This window comes from Calonectris borealis, unplaced genomic scaffold (genome assembly GCF_964195595.1).
Source record: "Calonectris borealis unplaced genomic scaffold, bCalBor7.hap1.2 HAP1_SCAFFOLD_40, whole genome shotgun sequence".
Classification (NCBI taxonomy): Eukaryota; Metazoa; Chordata; class Aves; order Procellariiformes; family Procellariidae; genus Calonectris; species Calonectris borealis.
Genome location: NW_027441454.1, coordinates 1,708,599 through 1,720,879, shown reverse-complemented (window position 1 = coordinate 1,720,879; position 12,281 = coordinate 1,708,599). Strand labels below are relative to the sequence as shown.

General features: G+C 54.5%; 1 protein-coding gene and 1 long non-coding RNA gene across 2 annotated transcripts in view; one reads left to right on the top strand and one right to left on the bottom strand.

Moving 5' to 3' along the window:
- LOC142076291 (antigen WC1.1-like) overlaps positions 1-12,281 on the bottom strand; it is a 186,932-nt gene that overhangs the window by 68,311 nt on the left and 106,340 nt on the right. The window lies entirely within an intron of this gene.
- The window catches only part of LOC142076256 (uncharacterized), an 80,556-nt gene continuing 78,048 nt past the window's right edge, over positions 9,774-12,281 (top strand). Inside the window, exons 1-2 of the long non-coding RNA XR_012671136.1 lie at positions 9,774-9,867; positions 10,141-10,315. This is a non-coding gene — a long non-coding RNA (uncharacterized LOC142076256). The remainder of the gene's footprint in view (positions 9,868-10,140; positions 10,316-12,281) is intronic.

Below are 12,281 nucleotides of genomic sequence, written 5' to 3'. Positions count from 1 at the left end.
TTACACAGACCCAGCTATTACCGTAGTGACGTCAGCCAGTTGGCCATTCAGCCCGCTAGCATTTGTGAAGCTGAAAGTGTATTAACGACTGAAGACAAAATTCAGAGACCTTTCTGCAGCAAAGCCCTTAAAGCAAATTATTTCTCAAAAGCTCTTGACAGTTTTATTCAATACCACAGGAAAAAGTCAAGATTGCTGAAATGGATCTCTACCTACGACTGTCCTGCAATCCAATGGCATCCCTAAGACTCCTGACATTGTGCTGTTAAGTCTCTTCACAGACGTTCTCCTGAAAATAGTTTAAATATCTGTAGATAAACAGCGAGCTTTAGGTCCAACCACTTTAAAGGCTAGGGCTGAAGTTATAATTACCGCAGCGTACGTATTACTCTGTTTAAGTTTTAATACATGAAACAGGAAGAGAAAAAAACCCACCAGTACACATTTTAAAGAAAAGCCTGTTGTAAGAGTGTCACAGAACCACATGAAAAAAAAAAAAAAAAAGACACTTAATGTTTAAGGAATGAAAACACTTTACAAGTCTTTTTATTTGTGAAAAGTCACAGCCCAAAGTCTTTAATCACATTCAAACTTATTGAGATGGCAGATTACCAAACTGAAATACCCTACTAACTAATAAGAAACCATTATTATCTCTGAGAATCAAGCACCTTTCATTAGATTTAAAAGAATTTATGACTTCTCTAAGAACATTTCTGACACATATTCACCATAAATGTTCTGCCATAAAACTTCAGTACTGCCCTGATATGGTTAACATGCAGTACCAGGAAAAAAAACCATGGATGGAAATGAATGATGAAATGGTGCTCAATAGCATCTCAATAACAACGTCTTTGGTGTAGGAAAAAAGTTATATTAACAAGAAATTCCAAAGGATAATTTAGATACACTCATGTGCAAGATGGCTTTAAAGGGTCTGCATAGATTGTAACACAGACACACTCTTGATCCAAAATGTTGCTGGTGAGCAGTTTCTGCAACAGCCACAAAAACAGTTTTCCACTGCAGTGGAGTCAAACAAGTTGAAGACAAAATTAAGTCACCAAACCCACTTTTTTCTTCAAAGTAGCCATCTGTTCTATTTCTATCACTTTCAGCTTTCTCTGCCACATTTCAAAGAAATCTGGCAAGTTTGTTATAATAAGATATCCTCCCACGTTTCCTTATCATTTTACCTAGAAGAATTCCAGAAAACTTTTGTAAGCACTATATGTCGCACACCAACCACGTATTCTTCTACGCCTGGCTCTGCATCTAAAAGGAGATCTGAAGGTAGTTGTCAGAAGAGCAACGACAGAAGAACAGCTCTGTGAGGCCCCCAACACAAGTCACAGCTACCGATGGTGGCCGAATCGCATTATGGCTTCCCACCCCACTTAATGCCCAGCGCCGCTTGCCCTCCCGGTCCCGCCGCACGCTGGCGGGATGGGCCCCAGCCTGACTCACGCTACGTGGGGATGACCCACAAAGAGCAGAGCGCGGCTCCCACAGGCCACGGCCGACGCAGGGTGGTCTGCGACGCCGCCAGCCGGGCGGTGCCCGAGGCCCCGCGCCCGCCGCCCCCACGCACCTTCTTTGGTCTGGGCGTTGCTGATCTGCAGGTCGCAGCTGGCCGCCTTCAGCTCCTCGCGGCCCATGATCTGGTGCTTGAGGTCACACAGGGAGATGTGGAGGCCGTTGAAGGTGACCATGTCATGGTTCAGCTTGGAGGCGAACTTGTAGTGGACGCACGACGTGGTTGGGGCCAGGAGGTGCCTGCTCCGTGATGGCGTCTACCGCGGCAGACAGCGTCGCGGCCGCTGTGCCAGGTGAGGGCCCGTGGCGGTTCCTCCTCCACCGAGGAGGCCAGGGCAAGCAGCGCGGGCTGAGCTCGAGCGGGCCGGCGGCGCTCAGAGGCTGCGGCGCTCCGCCGTGGCCTTCCTGGCCGACAACCGCACGGGCCGCTGCGAGCGTGTCACTGTGCACACGCAACGGCACACTGCACCCCCCCCCCGCCTCACGTGACCCAGCGCATTATGACAAAAGGCCCGCGTCACGTGGGCGTGGCGGCCCCGCCCTCTTTGTCCTAACACCAAGCGCCCCCCTGGGGGGGGGGGCCTGCCAGTCCCGAGCTGTCGCCGCCCGGTGTCCTGTCACCCCCAGGCTGTCACCACCTGATGTCCCTCCTGTCACCCCCAGGCTGTCACCACCCGGTGTCCTGTCACCCCCAGGCTGTCACCACCTGATGTCCCTCCTGTCACCCCCAGGCTGTCACCACCCAGTGTCCCTCCTGTCACCCCCAGGCTGTCACCACCTGGTGTCCTGTCACCCCCAGGCTGTCACCACCCAGTGTCCTGTCACCCCCAGGCTGTCACCACCCAGTGTCCCTCCTGTCACCCCCAGGCTGTCACCACCCGGTGTCCTGTCACCCCCAGGCTGTCACCACTTGATGTCCCTCCTGTCACCCCCAGGCTGTCACCACCCAGTGTCCCTCCTGTCACCCCCAGGCTGTCACCACCTGATGTCCCTCCTGTCACCCCCAGGCTGTCACCACCCAGTGTCCCTCCTGTCACCCCCAGGCTGTCACCACCCGATGTCCCTCCTGTCACCCCCCAGGCTGTCACCACCCGATGTCCCTCCTGTCACCCCCCAGGCTGTCACCACCTGGTGTCCCTCCTGTCACCCCCCAGGCTGTCACCACCTGGTGTCCCTCCTGTCACCCCCCAGGCTGTCACCACCTGGTGTCCCCTCCTGTCAGCAGCCAGCCAGGGCAGGACAGCCTGGGGCAGATGCAGCGGGCTTGGCCGTGTGGCGCTCGGCTGCCCGCGGTGCAGGGCCGGCAAAGGGAGGGGACATCTCAGGGTGCTTGAGTGTCTCTTGTGGCATTCATGGAAAGTTCAGTCAAATAAGCAATGACCATTTACGTTTATTGCCATAAACCGGCTCCCTGTCCCCATTTTTTAATCCCTCCCTCTCTGTCTTTAGCTCATAACTGTCTTTTTCTTTTTCTTTCCTTGTCTGTCTCCCTGTCTGTATTTTCGAATTCCTCCCTGTCTGTCCCATAGCCTGCTGCTATTTTTTTCTTTCTCTCCATCCCTCTCTCCCGCTCCCTGTCCTTCTCTATCGCCGTGTCCTGCTTCCTGGCCTGACCTTTCCTCCCTGTCCTGCAGCCTGCCCCCTCTTTCCTGCCCGTAGCCCCGGCTCAGCTGGCTGGGCCTCCGTCCTGCTCCCCGTCCCCTTTTGCTCCTCCTCCCTCTCCATCCTGGAGGCCATCGCTGTTCCGTCCTTCTCCGCCGCCTCGTCCTGATCCGCATCCCTCTGCTTCTCTGGGCTGTTCCCGTCCCTCCCCTGCTCGGTGCCCCGCGTCTGTCCCCGCCTCTCCCCCCTCCCTTCCCCCCTCACCCCTCTGTCCCTCTGTCCTGCTCCCTGTCCCACGCCTCTGCCACTCCGCTCGCCTGGTGCCTCTTCTCTCTGCCCCCGTCCCGCTCCCTCCCCCGCCTGTGCCAGTCCGTCCCTCTGCCCCCCTCCCCGCCCTTCTTCTTCTCCCTCTGCCCCTCTCCCCGGCTGCCGATCGGTTTTTCTTCCCGCACCCGCCCTCCCTGCCCTCCGCCTCCTTCCCGCCCCGTCCCCCTGCGGCTCCTCACCAGTGTTCTCCCTCCCTCACTCCCCGCCCAGCTCCCCCGCTCTCCCCCGCCCTCTGTCCTGCTCCCGCCCCTCCCCGGCCACCCCACCGCCTGCCCCACCCCTCCCTGCCGCTCCCTCCCTCTCCCCTCCTGCTCCCGGCTCCACCGGGGCTCCGGGACCGGGGCCGGGGCAGCCCCGGGGAGGGGCCATGGGGCCTGGGCGGCGGGGCCGGGCCGGGGGACGGTGTCCCCGCAGGGTCAGAGAGCAGGAAGGAGCGCCCCGGGGCATGCTGGGAGCTGTAGTGCTGGGGCATGGGGCTGCCGGGCGGCCATATTGGTTCCCGGGGCATGCTGGGAGCTGTAGTGCTGGGCACGGGGCTGCTGGGCGGCCATGTTGGTTCCCGGGGCATGCTGGGAGCTGTAGTGCTGGGCACGAGGCTGCCGGGCGGCCATGTTGGTTCCCAGGGCATGCCGGGAGCTGTAGTGCTGGGGCATGGGGCTGCTGGGCGGCCATGTTGGTTCCCGGGGCATGCCGGGAGCTGTAGTGCTGGGGCATGGGGCTGCTGGGCGGCCATGTTGGTTCCCGGGGCATGCCGGGAGCTGTAGTGCTGGGGCACGGGGCTGCCGGGCGGCCATGTTGGTTCCCGGGGCATGCCGGGAGCTGTAGTGCTGGGCACGGGGCTGCTGGGCGGCCATGTTGGTTCCCGGGGCATGCTGGGAGCTGTAGTGCTGGGCACGGGGCTGCCAGGCGGCCATGTTGGTTCCCAGGGGATGCTGGGAGCTGTAGTGCTGGGGCACGGGGCTGCCGGGCGGCCATGTTGGTTCCCGGGGCATGCTGGGAGCTGTAGTGCTGGGCAACAGGCTGTCTGGTGGCCATGTTGGTTCCCAGGGCATGCTGGGAGCTGTAGTGCTGGGCACGGGGCTGCTGGGTGGCCATGTTGGTTCCCGGGGCATGCCGGGAGCTGTAGTGCTGGGCACGGGGCTGCCAGGCGGCCATGTTGGTTCCCGGGGCATGCCGGGAGCTGTAGTGCTGGGCATGGGGCTGTCTGGTGGCCATGTTGGTTCCCGGGGCATGCTGGGAGCTGTAGTGCTGGGCATGGGGCTGTCTGGTGGCCATGTTGGTTCCCGGGGCATGCTCGGAGCTGTAGTGCTGGGACACGGGGCTGCCGGGTGGCCATGTTGGTTCCCGGGGCATGCTGGGAGCTGTAGTGCTGGGCAACAGGCTGTCTGGTGGCCATGTTGGTTCCCAGGGCATGCTGGGAGCTGTAGTGCTGGGCACGGGGCTGCTGGGTGGCCATGTTGGTTCCCGGGGCATGCCGGGAGCTGTAGTGCTGGGCACGGGGCTGCCAGGCGGCCATGTTGGTTCCCGGGGCATGCTGGGAGCTGTAGTGCTGGGCAAGAGGCTGCCGGGCGGCCATGTTGGTTCCCGGGGCATGCCGGGAGCTGTAGTGCTGGGCACGGGGCTGCCCGGTGGCCATGTTGGTTCCGGGGGCATGCTGGGAGCTGTCGTTTCCCCACGCTCAGCTTCCCGGCAGCCATGTTGGCCTCGGGAGGCGCGGTCTCTGCTGCGGCTGCGTCTCGGCTGAGGTGAGGGCTGGGGCCGCCCAGGGGTGGTGGGGGAGAGCTCCAAACCGCCTGGTGGGACAGGCTCCCGGTCAGCTGGAGCCGGGCCGGCTGGGGCAGCCCTGGGGGTGACCTGAGAGGTGGGGAGGGGAAGGAGATGGAGAGAGACCCCCGGGCACAGGCACCGGGCACCCCGACTCCCAGGGCCTCCCTGAGCCACCCCGGCATTTTTAGTTACTACAATGATAGGAGTGGTGTGGTTTTCTGTTAACTCTCACAGGGCTTTCGCTGCAACTGCCCTGTTCAGGGACTGGGAATATTCAGCTGCCTGGGAAAATCGCCACCCGATTATTATTGTTCAAGCCTTGTTCCCCTCGCTCGAAAACTCTTCATTTTTGAATGTGTCCTTGCGCTGGCAAGATGGAGGCAGTGGCGATTGTTTCCTGCAGGGAGCAGCCTGACGAACCCCGGCTGCTGCCGTTCAGTGGCAGAGCCGAACGCTTCTCCCCGCCAGTGCTCGGCCAGTGGTTCCGCAGGTGCTGTCGGCCCGAGCGGGAGCAAAGCTGCTTCCCTGCGTATTTCCTTTCCACCTCTTCCCTTATCCCCTCCCCGCCCTGCCCCTCTGTGAGGCTGTTTTTGTGGTGCACCTTCACTGGTGAAACGAGCTCCCACACCAAACGGAGGGGAAGAGAAGAGGGTGAGAGGTGTCGCAATCCTCAGTTTGTAGGTTTAATCCCTAGGCCCTATTCAGAAAATACAGCGCGTGTGTGGGTCAGCGGTCCCTGCAGGTTTTTATTATTTATAGCCGTTTCTACAAACACAGGACTTCACACCGCGGGTTCACACGGTGCTGTGCTGCTTGTAAACGGAATCGTTTTTACCCTTGCTGCAGTCTGGAGGTAGCAAGTGCCAGCTGATAGCTTAAGATGGAAATGAAAGCGAGCGATACGCATGCGATGGTGATCCTGCCCCAAGGCACGCTGTTTGTTGATCTGGGGAAACACGGCAGTGACTCTGTCAGAGGACAAGGGTTTCAGTGCCATTTCTGTATTTGATACCCCAGGGATTTCTTCCCTCTGCCTGTGTTTCTGTGCGGGCACGTGCATGAAGCAGAGGTGTTTCTCTGTGCCGTAACTGGGACTGGTGACGGCTGGGTGGGTGGGAAGATGTGCAACCACGGAAGAAACTTCCTGCAGCTGCCCTGCCACGTGCTTCAGGACAAAACAGCTCTTCTGGTCGTTTGCTGCCATGGAGAGCTGCCGAGTGCATGGGGAGGTGTTGGGCTCCTCCTCCCTGCGGTCGGCACTGGTCCTTACTGGGTAGCCTCCTCCGGCAGCCAGTGCTGTACGTCCCTGTCAGCTTTAGGCAGACCTCTGCAGCTGGAATGTGTGCCACGTTCCTCTGATTCGTCCATCTCCACCTTGCATAGCAAGACGTTTAAAATACTGCAATGTGCTCTTTTTATTGCTGCTGACCTTCAAAAACGTTGTTTTGGTCTGGTCAGCAGGGTATTTGGAAAACCTCACTGTTGCATTCTGAGAATAAAGTGGGTTCCCATCCTTCCCCTCATCCCCCAAACTGTGCAGGGTCCAGACCTTTTCCCCCACCCCGCTGTGTGTAGCCTGGCTTCGTTCGTTTTGCTGCCTCAGACCCAGAATCTAGCAAACAGCTGAGATGTGCGCTGTGTGCTCCAGGCCAAAGGAAGTTTCAAATGGTCCCAGTTTATTTTATGCAGCCATGCAGCATGGTACATTTTGGAAGGAACGCTGGGATGATGGATCAGAAGTTACTGAAAATGAGATGATCCTGGTAGTGTTTTATTCTCGGTGCCGGGTTTGGGAAAGAATATACTCAAATATTCTAACATATGGATCTACTAGAGAAAAATGAGTGCAAGGAAAATTCATAATTCCTAAATTCATGCTGCATTTGTTGCTAAATGAACGTTTTAATTTCATTCAAACGAGAAAGTAAACCAAGATTGTATCTGCAAAAGAATTTGAAGAGCTGTCTTTGTTTCCCAGAGTGAGCATACAAGCACCGGGGAGCAGTTTGCAGGATCAGACCTTCGGCCTGCTCTGGGTGATTGATAAACCTTCAGGAGAGGAAAGAGACACCCCACTTTTTTAAATAGAGCTTTGCTTCTCTTAATATTTCTTCTTGTTAAATTGTGTTGGAAGTCAGAGTCTAAGCACGTGATTGAACTGTTAAAAAATCAAGATGTTTAAGGATTATTTACTGTATTAGATCATCTTACAAGCAGTGCATTCTGTTGCCCTGTAGATAGCAGAATGGCATGACTGGTAATTTTCCTTTTCTTTTCTAGTAGAAGGATGCATTTAGGAAGGCAAAGGCAGGGTACGAGTGGTGCCCCACAACAGACCAACCTGTGAAAACCCAGACATCCACTGCCACAAAGAGGAAGAAGCTATGGGCCTTTGCTTCAGACTCTGCAAAAGATTGACCAAGCCCGAGGAAAGCGACAAAAAGTGAAGAAATGCCGCAGCGTAACTTCGGGATGGCAGGTGAGATTCCATCCTTGTTCCTCAGATGTAGCAGCCTCGTCTGGTTTGAGGATGCGGCGTTGGAATCGAACCGCAAGACCAGTTTTCTTTACTGCACGTGGTGCTGTAGTGCAAGTGCCTTTCATGTCCCAAATTAAGTTGCCAAGACTCTCGTTAAACCTCTGCGTAAGAACCTAAAATTCCTTAGTGCTTTCGAGAGTCAAGTCCAGATCTGTGGCATACCCTAACCCATACATCCATTTGGATTGGATTGATTTTTAATTCAGGCTTATGTGCTGTTAGAGATTTTATTTTTCCAGTCAAAAAGGAAAATGCTGATTGTGTGCATTCTTTTTCCCTTTCATAGAGTGTTGTACTATGTTTAGTAATTTGCTGTTTACAAAGATAATTTATGGGTGTGTATGAAGTTGGAGGTGTTAACGTTCTTGTGGATGAATGTACCAGGGGAGCTAACTTTTTGCATTTAAATCAAGAGAAGCGTAATTTAAGTTCACTTAAAATGTGCTCTTTTGCCCACTATACCTTGGAGGAGCGGATTCTATCCTTTTAAACATTTAAAAAAAAAAAAAAGAAATCCATGAATAAGTGTAGGTGGGGCGCCTGAACTGTTGAAAGGCAGATAATCTCTCCCTGATATCCACAAATGGCAGACCTGTTGCAATGCTGACCTTGAAATACAGAGACGTTAATGTTAAATACTGGCAGCTTAAGAACCTAACATTCAAGGTAGAAAATATATTTTCCCCCCACCAGCCTTCTTTCTTTTTTTTTTCTTTTTTGCATTGTAAAGTTTCTAATTTTCTAAATACTGATGTATTTGAAACTTTGTCATATCCTACCTAGTTTATGACAAGTGTGTGGCAGATAGGACTTTTCTGCTTAGAGAGATCGTGAGCTGGAGAGTGGGAAATGGTTTTCTGGAACAAGTGTGAAAGGATAAAACAGGATAAAAAGGCTTGTATACCTTTTTACCGGTTGAGTGGTATGAAAATTCCTTAATGAAATTCTTTCTGGCTATGAAGGAACTGTGAAATGTGACCAAAATAAAGTTCTAGAAGTCTCAAGCCCCTTCATCCCGTTCTGCTGTCAGAGGAATAACTCTTATGCTCCTCAAGGTTTCTTGACTTACCAGGAAGAAGAAGTAGGAGGTCTTGGTCTATGTGGCTGCTGTCCCCCACCGCTCCTGCTGGGGTATCCAGCGGTAGAGCTTCTGAGTACAGGGAGGTCTTGAATCGGCACCTGTCAAAGCAGAGGACAGAGAACTTAGGAATTAATTAGAAACTGATCTAACCCACTGTTTTATCTGCAGAGCCATTCATTTCTGAAGAAGGCCCTCTTCTGTGCTATATGTGGGGTTTTTTTTAATTTTTATTTATGTGTTTATTTCCTGCAGACTGAGTCAGTGAGCACAGTAATTCACAGGGTCTCACGCCAGTCCTCACGCCAGTGAAGGCTGGCTGTTTCATGGGTATAACAATAGCCCGTAACGTAGCGACAGCTTCTGACAGAGACGTTAGCAGCATCTCGAGCATGGCAAGTCTGCCGTGCCAAACGGATTCCTGCTTTGTCAAGTATACACCAGTTTGTGGTAAATACGTTTTGTTGTATTCTCCTCCCGTCGACTTCATGTGATAGTTCAATTCAGCTCTGACCCTTCTATCCACTAGAACCTCTTTTAAAACCCAGGCTGTGTGCTAAGAGATGAACTAAAATGTAGCTGAGCAACCGTAGAAATGCCACTGACTGTCTTGCATCTTCAGGGAGATCGTTTCCTTAGGAGAGGGATTATATGATTCCAGAAGAAATCCAGGAAATCTGTTTTACTTGTTGGTGTTGTTAATCCTGTCTGGATTGCCTTTTACATATCACATTTCATTTTGGAAAATGTAATACAGAGAGAGTAAGACCTTCCTTTCTTTTTCTTAAGTCCCACCCAGGCCATATCTCTCCTTTATTTTTGGCATTCCAGCCGTAAGCCCGCCACTTTGAAGTGTCTCACGTTGACCTGTCATGGTGTCAAGAACCTGAGGTGCGGCACCAGCACTGGGCTTCTGACCTGCAGACCCACGAGTGGTGTCCTTGCTCATCCGGCCGGGAAGTTGTGATTGAGCACGTTTTTCTCGTGACACGGCTCACGTGTGATATGTTAGGGCGTAAGGCAAAGCCAACGGCTGTTTGCAGCTCCGCTCGCCCCCTGCAGCTGCCCCGGCCCCAGCCCCTCCCCTGGGGCCTGTCCCGCAGCCCCAGGCCCCCCACGGCCTGTCCTGGCAGCAGCGAGCGGGACCTCGGGCGCGCTCGATCCTCCGTTAACGCGGGTGCCGCCAGCGCCAGCGCGCGGACGGAGCGGTGCCTGCAGGAGCTCCTGCAGCAGGAGGGGCTCCAGCCTGGGGCTGGCTGCGGTGATGACGGTTCTTTCCCTCTCCCAGAGGCCGCGCTGAGGGCTCGGTTGTCCGATCCTCCCCCGGGGATGTCGTTGGCTGCATCTGGCTCGGGCTGAAGGTGAAGAGATGGGAAAAAGGTGAAGCGGCTGGAGAAGGACAGGAAGGGGATCTGGCTGGAAGCTGCCCCCGGCTGCCGACAAGAGGCAGATGGCCTCTCCGGGTGAGGAAGGGTCCCTCTGGGTATTCCTCAGCAGACCAGATCGCCGACACGCACCGCGGGGGGCTTTTGCCTAACCAAAAGTGCGGTTCGGCCAGGCAGTGTGTGTGTCTGTGTGCGTGCGTGGGGCTGTGTGTCCAGGAAGCCTCATGTTGTAAGAGCTGAGAGAGGCAGGACAGAAGTGTCTGAGCTGTAACATTCTCCTGGCAGCAGGGAGAGCGGGAACTGCGGTGAGTCCTGGGCCCCTGGGGCCGTGTCGCCCCCCTTCTGCGTCCGGGTCCCTCCCTGTGCCCCTGCCCCCCCTGCCTTTCCCTCACTGGTGTCACCTTTTTGCTTCCCTGTGCCCCTCTTCTTCTGTCTGTTCTTGTATCCTGCTCCCTGTTCCTCCCTCTCCAGTTTCCAAGCCCCTCTCTTTCTCTGGCCTTCTACCCACCCCTTTGTTTTTTCTTGCTCCCCCTGTCCTGCTCCCTGCCCCTCTTTTTTCCTTCCTCTGTCTCTGTCCTGCAGCCCAGTGATGGTTTTTTTCGTTCTCTGCCTCTTTGTCCTGATCTGCATCCCTCTCCGTCTTTCACAATCTCTCTGGCCTCTTCCCTGTCCTGCCTTTTCTCTCTCTGCTTGTGTGTCCCAGTCCCTGTCCCCGTCCTCCTCTTTCTCTCTCTCACTCCCACTCCTTCTCTTTCTCTTTCTCTCCCTCTGTCCTCTCACCATCTCTGGGTTTTTGGTCATTCTGTATCCCACTGTCGCTGTCCTTCCTGTCCATCTCTTACTCTCGCTGTCCCTCCCTGCTACTCCCTGACCCCCTTTCTTTTTCAGTCTTCCCCCATCTCTCCACAGGTCTCCTGACCCCTCTCTTTCTTTCTCCATCCCTCTGTGAGGCTCAAAATCCCGGTCTTTCTCTCTCTGTCGTTATTCTTGTGTGTCCCTCTGTCCTGCTCCCCGACCCTATTCCTTTTTCACTCCCTCTCTGTCCTGCTGCCCACCCCAGATTATTTCTCCATCTCCCTCTGCTCCCTATCCTTATTCTTCTTTCTCTGTCCTGCTCCCTCTTTCTGCCTCTCTTCCTCTCTCCCTGCTGCTTCTTTCTCCACCTCTGTCCTGCTCCCTGACCCTTTTCTCCTCTCGCTGTGCCTCTGTCCTGCTTCCTCTCCCGTCTCTTCTCTCTTTATTTGTCTGTCCCACTGCCTGTCCCATCGTTTCTCGCTATGCCCCCCGTCCAGCCGGCTCTCCCTTTTTTCTGTTCTCTCTTCCTCTGTCCTGCTTCTCGGCCTTTCTTTCCTCTTCCTCCACCTCTGTCCTCCAGGCCATTGCTGTTATTTTTCCTCTTGGTCTCTTTGTCCAGATCTGACCCTCTCTTTATTTCTTAGTCTTCTCCGTCCTGTTCACTGTCCTTCTTTTTCTCTCTCTGTCTGTATGTCGCGTTCCCTGTCCCCGTCTTTCTCTGTCCCTCCTTCCTTCTTCTCCTTCCCCCCCTTCTCTATCCCTCTGTGCTGCTCCCCAGCCCTACTTTTTCTTTCTCCATCTCTCTGCAAGAGTCCTTGTCCCTGTTTTTCTTGATTTCTCCATCTCTCTGGACTTTTCCCTGCACCTTTCTTTCTCTCTCAGCTCCTCAGTCTTTTCCTTCATCTTACTTTTCTCTTTCTGGTCCTTCTCCCCACCAGCTTAACCTGATGACCAGGCGTCCCTGTGCTCTGGTATTTACCCGTGTCGTGGTTTAACCCGGCGGCAGCTAAGCGCCACACAGCTGTTTGCTCACTCCCCCGCAGTGGGGTGGGGGAGAGAATCGGAAAAAAGGTCAAACTCGCGGGTTGAGACAAAGACAATTTAATAGGACAGAAAAGGAAGGGAAAATAATAATAATGGTAAAAGAATATACAAAACAGGTGATGCACAGTGCGATTGCTCACCACCTGCTGACCAATGCCCAGCCAGTTCCCGAGCAGCAGCCCCACCCCCTCGGCCAAACTCCCCA